This window comes from Sturnira hondurensis, unplaced genomic scaffold, assembly GCF_014824575.4.
Source record: "Sturnira hondurensis isolate 20B ecotype Veracruz unplaced genomic scaffold, ASM1482457v3 Scaffold0021143, whole genome shotgun sequence".
Lineage (NCBI taxonomy): Eukaryota > Metazoa > Chordata > Mammalia > Chiroptera > Phyllostomidae > Sturnira > Sturnira hondurensis.
The window spans coordinates 10,344,339-10,358,513 of NW_028093774.1; positions in this window are offsets into that span (position 1 = coordinate 10,344,339).

Below are 14,175 nucleotides of genomic sequence, written 5' to 3' on the forward strand. Positions count from 1 at the left end.
TTTTCTATGATTTTTGATGGTGGAACCCTATGTAGTTCAGATCCTCTGAGCAATGAGGGTAACTATAGTTATGGGTCTAATCAAAATGGTGAACAAGAACAAAAAAGTCCTCTTCAGGAGCACGGAAGCTCACTAAATGAATTTCGCTTCCACTGGGAAATCGCGTGACAAATGGCAATTTGGTTTCTTGTACTTGTGTGTGTCCTGCTATGACAGCATGTATAAAGCTGCACACTCTTTCCTCCATCAGTCATTTTCGGAAGTGATTTGCGGCTCCAGACCTTTTCTTGTTCCCCAGATTCACAGATGTCTCGGCCTGCTTTCCATCTGCCTCTAGAAGTAGCAAGTGGACTCATATACAAAGAGTACAGTATATATGTTAATAGGGTGTTGGGAGAGACAGTAGCAAAAGAGGGATCTCAGTTTGTAAAAATGGAGTGTCCCCTCTCGTCTTTAGTCACATTGGGTAACAATCTGTAGCTGATTCTGGAAGTAAGGGACCACTTGACTGTCAAGACACGCCAGATAAGCTGCCTGGAGCACAGTTGATAGCGTGAATCTCCGCCCCCGCCCCTGGAAGAGGTGAACGTGGCTGCTGGCTTCCCGTTGGAGACACTTCGAAGTACCTGGCTGTGCACATTGTAGCTCTGCTCTGTCTACCCGTGTTTCGTGATGCTTGCCAACATTAATCTTGCATCCAGCTGGATCCACTGACATCTAGGGGACTGGCTTCTCCGCCTCTGCACGAATCCTTGGCAGGCTTCCTCCTGCAATAGGCGTCTTCTTTCTTCTTCCCCTAGTACATCCCACCCATCCTCACTGAAGCCAGGCAGCCTTCCAGAGTTCCTAGCACATGGCGCTTACACAAACGGGCGTCTTCCAGTTGGTATTATTCCTCATGTGCTTTAGTTACTTGATTTTCTGTTTGTTTGCCTACTCGGTTATATGGGTGCACACCTGCTTGAAAAACAACCCTTCTTCACAGACGAGTCAGATTTCCCATAAATTAAGGAAGCGGCTTCAGGATGGATTTCTTTTGCTCTAACTTCATCGAGGCTGCCTAAGCGCCTCACAAATTACTGTGGCGTCGCAAAGGTGGAAATGGATTTTGAACCTTTTGATGCTGTCATGACTGGCCCCAAACGGAATTAGGATGGTGTGTTTCCTTCTGTCCTCAAAAAGACTTGTTCTCTCTGCCTGAACCGCAGTCTCCAATCGCACTGAACGTGCTCTCACAGGATGCCTGTGAGGACCTGGAAAGGACTTAACACACGAAACATAGACATAATGTGAGCTGATGAAGGAAGAATCGAGGTGATTCAGAAACGTGGGACTGAGAGCAAAAGGCTCTGCCTCCCGCCCACCCCTTGTTTCTTTTTCTCCTTGATTTTCATCTATGCTCAAGGCTGCTTTGTGTCCCCTGGAGCAATGCATAAGTTCACATGTCTCTTAAATTGTTGTCAGTGCCTTGGGCAACAGTTTGTGTAAGAAGAGCTTTTTCCCATGGGTGTGTCATAACCCAGGGACCAACTGTAGTGTCCAACTGTAAAGTCCCAGTAGAGCAGGCCACACTGTTTACTCCCTGGTGTTCCCAGAAGCAGCTGGTTCTCAGTCCTTATGCATAGTAGTGCCCAGTGCCGTGGATCCAAGTATCTGGAACGACAGGAGGGTAGGGGGGCCTCTTCCCAGTAAGCTGCCCGTGGTATAGAAACAATGGTGTACGCCTGTATGTCCTGCCAGACACAAACCTACACGAGAGCACACATAAGGCGTTCCTGCCTTCTCTGGGGAAGGTGGGCATGTCGCAATTCATTGGGAGGCCCTGCTAGCAGAAGCTCCATTACAGGGGCCGGGAACACAGGGCCCACGCTTCTCAAGTTGAGTCTCATGGCAGCGCTTGCTGAAGGCGGAGTGGGGGAATAGCTCTGGATGAGATGGGTGCATTGCCAGATATGGGATGCATTGACAGGCCCACCTTCCTCTGGAAAGGGGGAGGCAGTTCATGTTGAAAGTCCGGAAAATTCACTGTAGATGGTGGAGGAAGAGAGGAACCCCGAGGCCAAGGTGAGAAACCCAGGGGGGCCCTTTGGGTTTAGGAAGAGGGACATTTTTTTCTGTCTTGCAATCATCCAAGTATTGACGAGCACAAACCCTCCTCCGTGTTTTTCCTTTTTCTTTTTTTGGTCAGTGTCGATATTTCATTTTTAAGTGAAATCAGTGGGATGCAAAGAACTTGGCCTCTGCATTTAAGATGCTCCCTACCTCCACCTCTCCTGGTGGCCTCTCCTGGGGGCAGAACGCTTGGCTCTTCTCTCTTTCAAGCTGCCCACGACACCTCAGTTCTTAGCAGAGAGCGCTTCCCGATGAGAACTGATTCTGCGCATTTGAAATCACTCTCAGGTCTACTTTTCCCTGCACAAATGCAATTAGGTAGCAATCTCTGGAAATGGAGAGCTTCTTGTTTCTCTGGTTCATGCTTTTTGATATCATAGGTGACTCTTTGTAGGCACACCTAGAGGCCAGGCCAGGCCTTTCTCTCTACTGCCCCACTCCTGTTGGCCTAGTAAGGCAAGAGCTGTCTCAGTGGATTTTTTTGGACTCATGTTGGACTGAAATACAAGTAGATGGATAACATGTTGACCCTGGCAATATGGGCAGCATCTGAATTATTCAGGTGTTAGTGTAACCAAATTATTTGGAGTCGTCTCCAGTCAAGGCTTTCGATTGGTGATACATCATATACCCACCTTCCTACTTCCTCTAGCAACGTGTCCAGGTTAAGAGTAGTCAGCAAAATAGTCTCCCACCCTCACTTTGCTTTCTGAAGATTGTAGGATCGGTGTTACTGAGCAAGATGACTCTGGGCATTGTTCTCCAGTCTCCCCTTTCTAAAGTCCGAACTTCACAGCAACTACAGTGGTTCCTGCTCCTCTCTTAGCTCACTCTTCACACTGCTGCTGAAGGGGCAAGAGGCAGCTCTCACTGCCTCTGTCCCTCTGTGATTCACCATCCACTACGGGATCCAGTCACTGCTCCTGGGCACAGTTGTGGGCTGGCCTCGTGGCCTTGACCCTGCCTGGTTTCCCAGTCTCCTTTGCAGCTCCCGGGTTTGAGCCCTGGGAAAGGAAGTTCTCACGTTTTCCAAATGTGTGCTGTTGTTTCACCTGTTGGGCTTTTGTACTTCCTTTCCTTGCCCACCTTTCTGCCCCTAGAAAACTCCTTTTCTCCTTTTGAACTCAGACATTCTTCTTCTGGGGGTCCTTTCTTAACTGTTTTCAGTTACCATTATTTGCTTATGTGTGTGTGTGTTCCCTAAGAGCCGAGGAACTCCTTGAGGACAGGGGACTAGTTTGATTTGTTTTTATATCCTCTGGGCCCAAGGAAAAGCAGGTACATATTGAACTGGCTCAGGTGTGAGTCTCTGCGCGAAGCATTTCTTCCAGCTGGGTGGATGTTAACTTGTAACAACAGGTTTGCCTAAGAAAAAAAACCCAGTCCAGGATTCCTTATGATCTGATGGGTTGATAATTTCGTTCTCCCAAATGTCATGACCTCTTAGATTTCCCAGGGCTTCACGAAGGGCTAAACTTACATTCCCAGTCTGCCCACCAGTGACCTCCTGTCCAGTGGCGAGAGGGTTTGCTGTGTTGGTCTCAGCTGCAACAGACTAAGCATTGTGATGGTGTGCAGCCAGGGAGCTCCCATGACATTGGAGCTCACTGGAGCGCCAAGGGCTACAGAGTGTCGTGCTACGGAAGGGTTGCCACCCACACCTTCCATTTGCTAGAAGATGAGCTTAATTATTAGTTGTTGGGCATTCGGAGGCCGACAGTCATCTCCTTACGTTGGTACCCAAGGATGGAGTAGAAGGCACCATTTTGAAGATGAGGAGATCAGAGCTGGTTCCCAACCACTCTCTGCCCCAAATTAGGAAACCCTCTTTATGTCAGAGGAGGGAGGGAAGCAGTCCGGTTAGCTGAAGAGACGTGGAGGGGAAGGGGGGTCACCTTCACTCAGGGTCCATCCTAAATTTGACACGCAGCCCAGTACGTAACAAACATTGTGTAATCCAATTGTTATAAGGACTTTTCCAGGCAGGACAATTACTTCCATTTTACAGATGCAGAAACTGACGCTCAGAGAAAAAGAGATGGACTCGCCCTAGATGAACATGGTTAGTAAGCGATGGAGTCCCGGTTTACCTGACGCCAGAAAGTGTTTATCTTGAATCCTCTTATGCTGCTTGTGTGTTTTGACTGCGGAAGTAAAAACCCTATGCCAGACGATGGTGTTGGGAGAGCTGGATTTTACATGTAGTGATAAGGGGCTTCCAGTTTTTCCTGGCCCTTGCCCTGACCATCTTTTCTGACCTGAGTTTAGTGGGAGCTGGTGGAAGGTAGCGCAGTCTCCTGCTTAGATGGAGTAGAATATTTAGAAGTGACAGCCTTGGGGAACTAATTCAGAAATAGCTGTGGTAGGTTGCTGGGGGGAAAAAATCTGCACTAAGACTTCAGAAATAAAAGTAGTACCTGCTTCCTGTGGATGTGTAATAAAAGTTGCCTTGATTCGCTGACTTTTTTACCTTGGCTGTTCTGTGCAGCCATTCGGCAGCCTCCTGACTGTCAAACATTTAGGGGACAGAGTCTTAGAATGAAGAACATGGATGAGTGTTTGGGCAACATTGCCCTATACACTATTAAAGAAAGTTGCACTAGACCTTTCACAAAGGACCATTTCTCCTGCGTCCATTTCTTCACCACTTAGTAACTTTAGGGGGAAGGTACAGTGTCCCCATAAATGAGCGTCTTTAGAATCACATGGCATTGAAGAAGAAAGATGGGCAAGGTCCCCTGCTCTGGTTCTGATTGGCTATTCAGAAAGTGGTACCAGAGAACAAAGGGAAGGGGGAGGGCTACTCTCCACGTGGACCAGGAGTTAGGGTGAGCTTGGAGGGTAACTGACTCCGTGGAAGCCTACAAGGTGGTGTGGAGGTAAAGGAGAAGGTCTCGGGGGAGGTGAGCTGGGAGAATGCTGCCTCGCAGTAGTTGTCGGCTTCTCTTCGTCTGTAACTGAAGCCCCGTTGTCTTGCTGTCTCTCCGGGTCGGGGGCTCTGACCTTTAGTACCGGACTGCCTGGCTGGACTTCCCAAACCAGGGCCCTGAGAGTCCCAGGGCCCTTTCAAATACATCCAAGGATTTTCCTGCAAGCTTTGGATTTCTCTAATTCTTCCCTTTCACCATTTTCCAGATTCTAATTCCCTCTTTCATCTTCTCTGGCTTCTTCAGACTCTTCTTTTATTGCCCTGCTGCCCCAGAATGAAACCTAGCTATTCCTGTTTGGGTATAGAAGGTTGGGGGTTAGTAGGAGAGATTTTTGAACGGCACAGACTAGAGAACACAATCCATGGGCCCTCCTGGGCTCTGGGGCTTTTACGTGGGCTTTTACGTGGGTCTCTCCCCAGGCCCTGCGTTGCTCCTAACTTTACGATCTCCCCATTTCTTTCAAGAGGCCACCTGCAGGCAGCTCCAAAATGTGGGTTGCTTTATTATGTAAAGCAATGTATCTCTCTTTGGCTTCACTTCTCGCATCCCAAGAGGCCCAGGAAATGGATACCGCATCCTGGGGAGATGAGTCACACACGTCCCCAGAAGGCAGAAGCCATGGCGGTCCCTGCTGTTTGAAACAGAACTTTTGTCCTTCTGCCGGGCTGTCCTTCTTCGCCGCCTTGTCTGCCTCTGGGGTCTGGGGGCAGCCTGCCTCTCAAGCAGCCTTGCTTTACTTACGATTTCATAACTTACTACTCAAAGTCCTGTCCTTCTTTCCATCCCCACCCCCGGGAGAAATGAGCTGTTACATTTGCCGCCCAAACAGAAGGATGCACACCGTTATGAAGTTTAGCGAGTTGTACAGTTTTTAGAGGCAACGGCAGATCATTCTTGCTGGAAAATTGCCATGGTTGCCCAGGGAAGCCGAAAGTCAAGAGCAGCCATGGGTGTCCTTGGATGGTGCAGAATTAATGAACAGAGCCTCTGAGCGAGGAAAGAATTTTTGCTGACTCAGTCCCGTCTGCAGTCCCAATGGCTAAAAATCAATTTCAGTGCCAAGTGAAAGATTTCCGCCCCCGCCCCCACCTCTGACTTTGAGGCAAATATCGCATGTGCGATTTGTTTTCAAAATCAGCTCATTGAACTTAGTATATATTTCCTTTCCGGAGAAGCAAGTCTGTGGATTAAGCTGCAAGCCGCTCACAGATTAGACTGTTTTAAGGATGTTGCCACACCACGTTTTCATTCTTTCCCACGGTCCATTAAAAGTCCCAGTTTGTATTAAACTTCCCCCGTGCGGCCGCACCGCACAGGCTACCCCACCATGCTCTCATCCGGGAGGAGTTCAGTGATTGCTGAGTATTCCAGGGGCAAGCACAGCTGTTCAGGTTTCCCAGGAGTAAAGAAATTGTGTAGCATTGGGGCCGGGCAGAGGCTGCTGGGATTTCTAATGGTGTCTGGCTGATGAGGGGCTCTGTCTTGGAGCAGACTCCCAGCTTTTTGGTGCCCAGCTTCCCCACCACGCAGCGCCGAAGTGCCCAGCCCCAAGGCAGATGCTTGCAGAGAGCTGCATCTGTTCAGTCTGTGTAGGTTTTGATTCAGGTGACTTCTTTAGGATTCATGGTTCAGCACCTCCAGGGGCTCTGGGGGCTGCGAGAGGCCTGGAGGGCTCTGGGGTTCGCTGGCCCTCCCAGGCAAGTTGAATCTCGGTACCCACAGTTCAGTGGCTCAGATTTACACGACCAGGCTGCAACCCTGTGTCCTGTGGCTCTAGATGGTCACTTTTCTCCCCCTTTCTGCTTCCCTGGCAAAACAGCAGAGCAGATGGCCCATGACTCTCCCGGTGAGTGAAAGGTGGGCAACGCCAAGGTCTAAAGGTGAGGATGTGACCAGCTCGGCAGACTTGATTTGTTTTACATGGATCTCTGCCTCCTTCATTCTGTAAAATCCCAGAGTGCCGATGTCTCCGGCAGTGGACTACAGAGTTAGAATGCACAATCCCTATGTTTTCGTTTCCCTTGCCCGGCATCAACCCCATTTTTCTGCCCAAACTTTCTGGATCAATGCTGGATTTGGCTGAAGAAGATGACAGGGGAAAGAACAGGAGAAGAGATTTGAAGCAAAGGGGCTAGAAAGAGGAGGGGAAGGCGGGGGCGGCAGGGTGGTCTCCAGAAAAGGAGCGAAGCGACGGAGTTGGCCGTGCTGAAAGGAGCCGGTGGCGGGACCCGCGGTGCCCTTCTGTTCAGATATCTGCCTTCCTGGGGAAACAGGATACCTGGGCCTCAAACAGGATACCTGGGGTGGGTAAACCCCGTGACCGAGGGTCAAAGGGCACTCAACCCCACACTTCATTATTGTCTCTAATTAATTGTTCATCTGGGAACTCACACGTAGATGGATCTGGTCTTGGGTGGTTCCCAGAAGGAAAAGGCCAACTGCAAGGTGCCTGCCGGGATAGGCAGGTCAGACCAGGGACAGCATCCCTTTCGCTCTATGGGAAGAACTGGCAGTGGTCATGGGGTGGTGGGGCTCTGCAGGCCAGAAAATGACTGACAGTGAGCNCCCCCGCCAGCCTTCCTGAACCAGCAAGGCCACATCGGGAAGAAGTAACTGTCAGGATGCGGTCCAGCCTGCAGGGAAGGGGAAGGCCTTCTCTGGCTATTGCTTCATTCAGGATGGCAAGGAGGTATTGGGACATCTGACCCATGGGCACCGGGGCTCCACTTTCAGTCAAGGATAAGGGGGAAAAACAATGCTTCAATACCATATTCAGTTGCTTTGCTTTCAGACACTTTCAATATTGAAATGTGGGTGAATTTACAGGCTGGATGATTGAAATGCCCTTCTTTCCCCAGCAATAGTCCAAGCATCCGAGAAACTTACACATATGACAACCCTTCCAGCAACCTTCACAGGCGGATCTGAGGGGATGGGAGGTGGGGAGGGCGGGGCTCTAGCTGTGCTGCGCACTCTGCGTCCGGAGTGTCAGAGTGTTCTTTGCAAGGGCCAGAGTTGAGTAAAGCAACGTGTAAAGCAAGAACTGGACAGGTCATTGAGCCAGGGAAGGTGATTCAGTTGGGTCCCTGATGAAATTAAGAACGACAGGAATGAGAGGGAAGCGTGCCGTCAGTCGGAGCTTGGCAGGACAAACAGCAGAGTGGTCCTGGAGGAACCAGTAGCGGCGTGCTTTGGCTTGCAATGGTCTTAGACACGCACTCTGCAGAGAAATGCATAGGTGCGCTTTGTTGCATTTAAGCGTTCAGGGCCAAGGCAGACACCCCCTCCCCAACCTCTGGGTGTCCTCTTCCTGGCAGATCACAACAGACAGTTCCTGGGTTCACGAGGAAAGGTGAGCTGCAGCTGGAAGGGGAGACACCCAGGAACCTACGATTCTGGGCTGTGCTCTTCCTGGTAGAAGTAGGCACTGAAGCTGGCGGTGTTGTGCATGTCACTTTCCCAGGGATGTACTCAGGGACTTCACGCTGGATCACTAAAATGTGTGGGAGCTAAGCCGAGACTTGAGTCAGACTCAGCAGTACCCAGGGAGAGGTAGGGTGCACACCGGTGAGTGGAGGCTGACAGACCTGAAAGGCTATGAAGTTATGGTCTTGGGTACCACCCCCCACCCCCGCCAAAGTTTCTGCTGGTAGCTTTCCAGTTTGGGCACAGGAAAATGGTTTACTTTCCATTTTCCATGGAGAGCCAGAGGGTAACTCCTACTTGACTGGAATATACTTTCTAATGCTTGGGTCAGGAATCCCTATGAGAGCTGATGAAAACTATGGGTCCTTTTTACAGAAAGAAAAAAAAAGAAAGAAAGAAAAGCATTGCATACAATTTCAGTGTTTTTGCGGATATCTTGATGCCAACCCATGGGTCCCAGTTCCTAAACACAAGAAGGTGTTTAGGAATTCTGGAAGGTATCGGCCAGGTACCTGGGAGATGATGGGAATACTCGGATGTGACTGAGCTTATGTCAGAAGGAATGGTCTGGGCAGAGGCATGCAGGGAGCTGTGTGAACTTCCCACTCATTAGAAGACTGGATTTGTTGTGTGGGGGACACGTAGCAAGCTTCTGGTTTTTTCCCCCGAGGATACATGCCATCTGTCCATTGCACTGTGGCGAGAAGACAATGGATGGGTGGATAGATGTCTTTAGCAGCTACTCAGAACCTGTGGTAACTGCTGAATGCTAAGATCAGAGACATGCTAGCTCTGTGGTGACTGAAGGGGGCTGAAGAATTCGTAGGTGGTCCAGGTGGGCGCAACCCTACCAGCAGGGTCAACGCCAACAAAATGGTTGGAAGGGTGATGGTCTCTAGTCTGGCCCTGAGGCAGCCACATGAATTAGGGAAGATTGCAGAGTGGAAAGGAGCACCTCAAAAAATAAAGGTTACGGCACTAAGACCCAGCAGGATAAATGCATCAAATTCGAGACTGAGAAAGATGGACTCTGCTAACTCAAACGATGCCAAGGGCAAGGACTTTGAGTGGTCGGTAAAGGAAGCCAGAGGAGTCTCCTCCTCCTACGTGGTGCTCTCAGTGAGCTCTGGGTGCCTGCGGGACCCAAGTTGGAAACTTGTGGATGCATCTTGTCAGGTAGTTTAGTACTTTAGAACACACTTTCAGGAGTGTGTTCTCAGTTCATCCGGAAGAGGCTTTCAGTGGCCCCAGCAGGCAGCCCCATGGGAGTTGTCAGGGTGCTGTTTCCCAATGCTCAGAGGCTCTTCTAATTTCTCACCTTGGATGAGACGTTTCCCAGGGCACATGTCCTCTGCCCACTGTTAGCTGAGGTGGGTGCTCTTTAGTGCCTTGTGCTTTAGTGACCGCCCCACTCCTGCCAGGGCGTGAGTGTGGTGAGCAGACTGAGAATCCTCAGAAAAGCCCGAGAAGCTCCCTTCGGATTTTTATCTAGCGAGGGACTCTGCCCAGAATGTGCAGCTCTAGCTACAGAAGGCCCAAGTGAGAGGGCCTCTGCACTGGGAGGTATCAGTGGGTGTCGCCCTTTACTAACTTTCAGAGGAAGACACATGGACTCTTATGTGAGCGCTGATGCAGGAGATGCACTTTGGAGAAGTAACTGCTGAAATTTCTTTTAAGGACTAAATGTTTGAAATCAGGACTGCTCTGGAAAGTCCCCCCCGGCGGGGTCCCATAACCTTGGCCTTGGTAATCCTCCAAGTCTTCCCCCAGTGGAATGGGCGCTCCTGAACCGAGGCCCTTGATTGTTTATCTGCTTACTCTCACGTGGCACTGGGACAAACGACGACGCAGAGGGCTGTAACACTTGTCTACGCCACAGTGAGATGCCAGTCGGTGTTCGGTGATTTAGATTTTTAAAGGGGTTGGGTGCTTGTTTTTTGGATATGTTATCAAGTGCCCCCTCCCTCCTCTTCTTCTCTTCCATAGCCTGTGCACTTGGTCGTTTCTGAGACACGAGTCAGTTGCTGTTGGAATTTTATTTAAGGAGACTCATGTCAACGTCAGTCTAAAGCTGGTACCAGTTTATACCATCACTTACAGGGGTGTTGTGTCACATGTCGGAACGTGTTAATGTGACCAGACAGTTTTCTGTGAGACATGGTCAAAGTGGAGGTGGTGGTCAGCAGGGGTGGGGTGGTGCTCTGGACAGCCCGCCACCCACAGAGTCACTAAGGTGGGGCAGATTCCAGGGCACTAAGTCTGGCAACGCGTCCCCACGCCTGAGGTTCAGCTAGGAGGCTGGAGCCGCTCAGATTTACTGAGAAGCTCTCATCACAAAGCTGGATCTGGTTCACGAAAATGTGGGCAATACTGAGAAGCCCAAGTGGGCTGGTTATTATTAGTAAGAAAGCTCATTCACTTTCTCAATCAGCCATCCAAAATTCTTTCAGTTGCCATGGGTTTGGTTTCTTCTCTGGGCACCATATGTGCATGAAGGTTGCCCAGAAATGGTAACAACTTTACCCCTGCCTTCAAGGAGGCTGTGGCCTGCTAGCCATGGCGGTCAAGTCGAAGCGGAATTACATTGGAATGTGAACTCATGGGGGCTCTTCATCCTAGGCGTGAGGTCTTCTCATCTTGCTGTGATCGGCCAAGTCAGGACAGGCATCTGATGGAGGGGGGTTCGGCTCCAGACTTGGATCTGGTCCCAAGGAGTGCTGGGAGGAAGGCCGGCTTTCTGGCAGAGGGCGCCTACGTCGGGTTGCACAGCCCTGACTTGGTTGTCACTGGTTAGGGCCAGAGCTGCTGTCTGCCGTGAGCTTGGAAAACAGAACAGGCAATCTGGAGAATCAGACTGGGGAATCAGAACAGGTGTTGGACCACAGGGTACAACGCAGAAATCTAGTTCTATGACCTGGGGTCATGTAACAGTCGTTTGGGTTTGGATACACAAAGGTACAGGGGCCCTGATTGCCCTGTTACTAGAATGGACCACAAGAGCTGGTGAGCTCAGCGTCTGGGAACATGTGGGAGCCCAGGGATCAGTCAGTCCTGGGGCTCCTAGGCTGGGCTGGCAGCCAGGGTGGTGGCAGGCACAGGGTGGTACCCCAGCCCCCATGGGTGCGCATTACATTTCCATCAGTCTACAGGCAGCAGACCTAGAGCTGAGCCCTCCCAGTTAGGCTGTGGGGTTGGGAGGGACAAGAGGGAAGAATGGAGGAAGCTCAACCATTCACTTCCTCAGGTCAGGTCTGGTTTAGACCTAGACTGGGTGACATGCTGGGCTTGGATAGGCTCAGCTGGAACAGGGGAAATTGGAGAGCTGGCCTGGGAGTCCGGGTGCCCTGAGAGGTTATTGATGCTGTTTTGTAAGGCTGGGAGCTTTGCGGGTTGAGAATTGGGCTGCTTGAAAATAGCCAGGTGCCCATGAATGCTTCGTGTTGCTGTGGAGATTGACCAAGTTGAGCAGCCGCAGAAGGAAGACGTGTCAGGCTTTACCCAATCACACTCGGGTCATCCTCTAACTGGTCCCATCAGGTTGGCCTTGTTACACGCCAGAGATGCCCATCAAGTGCTGAATTAAACAAGAAAGACCCTTGGCCTCTGCTAAGGGACCCTAGGGTCCTAGTGATAACTCTCTCTCTATTGGCATACCCCATGGTCTTTTGGCTTATTTGACAGCCTTGACTAAATGTATCCGTATGTATTTCAGTCCCAAGCTTCAAAAGTGGTAAAACCTTATGGTAAAACAGGGAGGTTTATAACTGGAGTCTTGCATCAAATCTCATGCCCTAGTTTAAACATATTTTGCGATACCAACTCAATAGTGAAAAAATATTCAAGAAATGTATCGATTTTTTTGAGGGATGAAGAAGTTCATGTTTTGTTTTGTTTTTTAAAAACATGCAGGGTCTGGACCGGTTCAGCAGGTGTGGGCTGCTGATGAGCTGAGATCATCAGTACTCTTTCTCAATGCCAAGTGCCAATGCTGAGCTGATCCTGGTCTTACACCGGCAGCCCCAGGGAATGTGAGGAATAGATAGCATGTCTATATTTAAAGTATATTTAGTGTATATTTAGCTTATAATAGAGACAGTTGAAGAAGAGCTTTCCCTGAGATTAATTGCCAGCTGGTTTTGGCAATGCTTTGGGCTCCCAAACACCTCCGGGAGCGGGTTATTATTTCCCGGAAATGGCTGGTGTCTTAATATGACTTGTTACTTTGCTTGCTAAAATAGAATTTATATTTGGGGATCTTTGTTCAATGTGGTTTCTCCCTCTGATGCCAATCTTTCTGTCTTCTTTGGAGAGGAATAAAACAGCAGGCACAGTCCCATTGGGGCGTGGGAAAAGAGGACCATTAGTGAGGACACGTGTGGTTCACCCTGACCCCCAAGTGTAGAAGAAACCCCAGTTCGGAGTGATGGTTTCTCTGGACTTTCTTCATAGTTCATGGTATGACATGGACAGGGCGTGTCCTGTTCTAGGAAAGTTGTTTCAGAAAAATACAATGGATGACATTTCTAGGCAGGCGTGGAGATGTTTATTTATGGAAAGCCGTGACCTGACTGTCAAAAGTAGTCCAACAGCCCTGAAACCACAAAAAACCGAAACAAAAATGCAGGCAGGATGTACCTTGTTTCCACATATGCGGTAATTCCCCTGCTTGGGCGGGTGTGGGCGGCCGAGCCGTCGTAGTAGAGACAGCTGTGGGACTCTTGAAGAACACTGGGGCTAACAGTGGAAGAAAAGCTACTGGTCAACACAGACCTAAGTATCCTCATCCTTACTGTGGACTCCATGGTCAGTGGGTACGCACTAGCCCTCGTGTGAAGACTGTTTACTGTGGGAATCCGTTCTGATTGGTTGGTGCCCATGCCACACACCCATTGTTAAATATTTTGAACATCAGCTCCACCTAGCTTAGAATAGAGTGTGGGGAGGGACAGCATTTTAAAGGACATGCACTAGTCATGGGTGACTCTCTCTGACGGGCGCAGTCTCAGCACTGACAGCACTCGGTGGGAGGCAGATAGGATGGTGAGGGGGAAGTTGACGGGGCCATCCAAACGGGGTGGGTCCCATCAACAGTTGAGCCTTTAAAAACCCTTCTTAAAAGGTCCAAATGCGGAAAACATATTGATACATGGAACCCAGGGAACAGGAGTGGGCTAGAAGGGGCAACAAGGCTAGGATTCTGGAGCTTGTGACAACAGTGAGGCTGGGAGTGTGACCAAGTGCACACAAGGAACAGGGCTGGAGTGTGAATGGCTGGCCTCAACTCATCACCAGTCAGGTGGCATGTGGCACTGGCCACCCTGGAGGTGTTGGGTAGGGCGGGCACAGCTATGTATCTTCCTCTTTTCTTGAATTAATAACAGGGAGCTGGCCTTGCCTGGAAAGTGTCTTAGGGGTGCTCCTCAAGTGAGGCTTAAGTAAGTCTTCCTGCTCCTCGCACTGAGCCACATCCTTCTTGCAGGCCCCCTTGCTTGTCTGAGTGTTCAAAATAGACCTCAGCTGATAATCCATATGTGTACTAGCTCTGTCAGTGCTGGGGACTCCAAAGGAGAAAAGATCAAAGCGGCCTTATCCTGTGGCTGTGGTATATCACCGTCCATCACCGTCACTCTGACTTTCAGTATCTTTGATGTGTAAGAAAATTCGAGCAGAGGCAGTGCTTGTTTTTTTCCTGTCAGATTCACTGTTA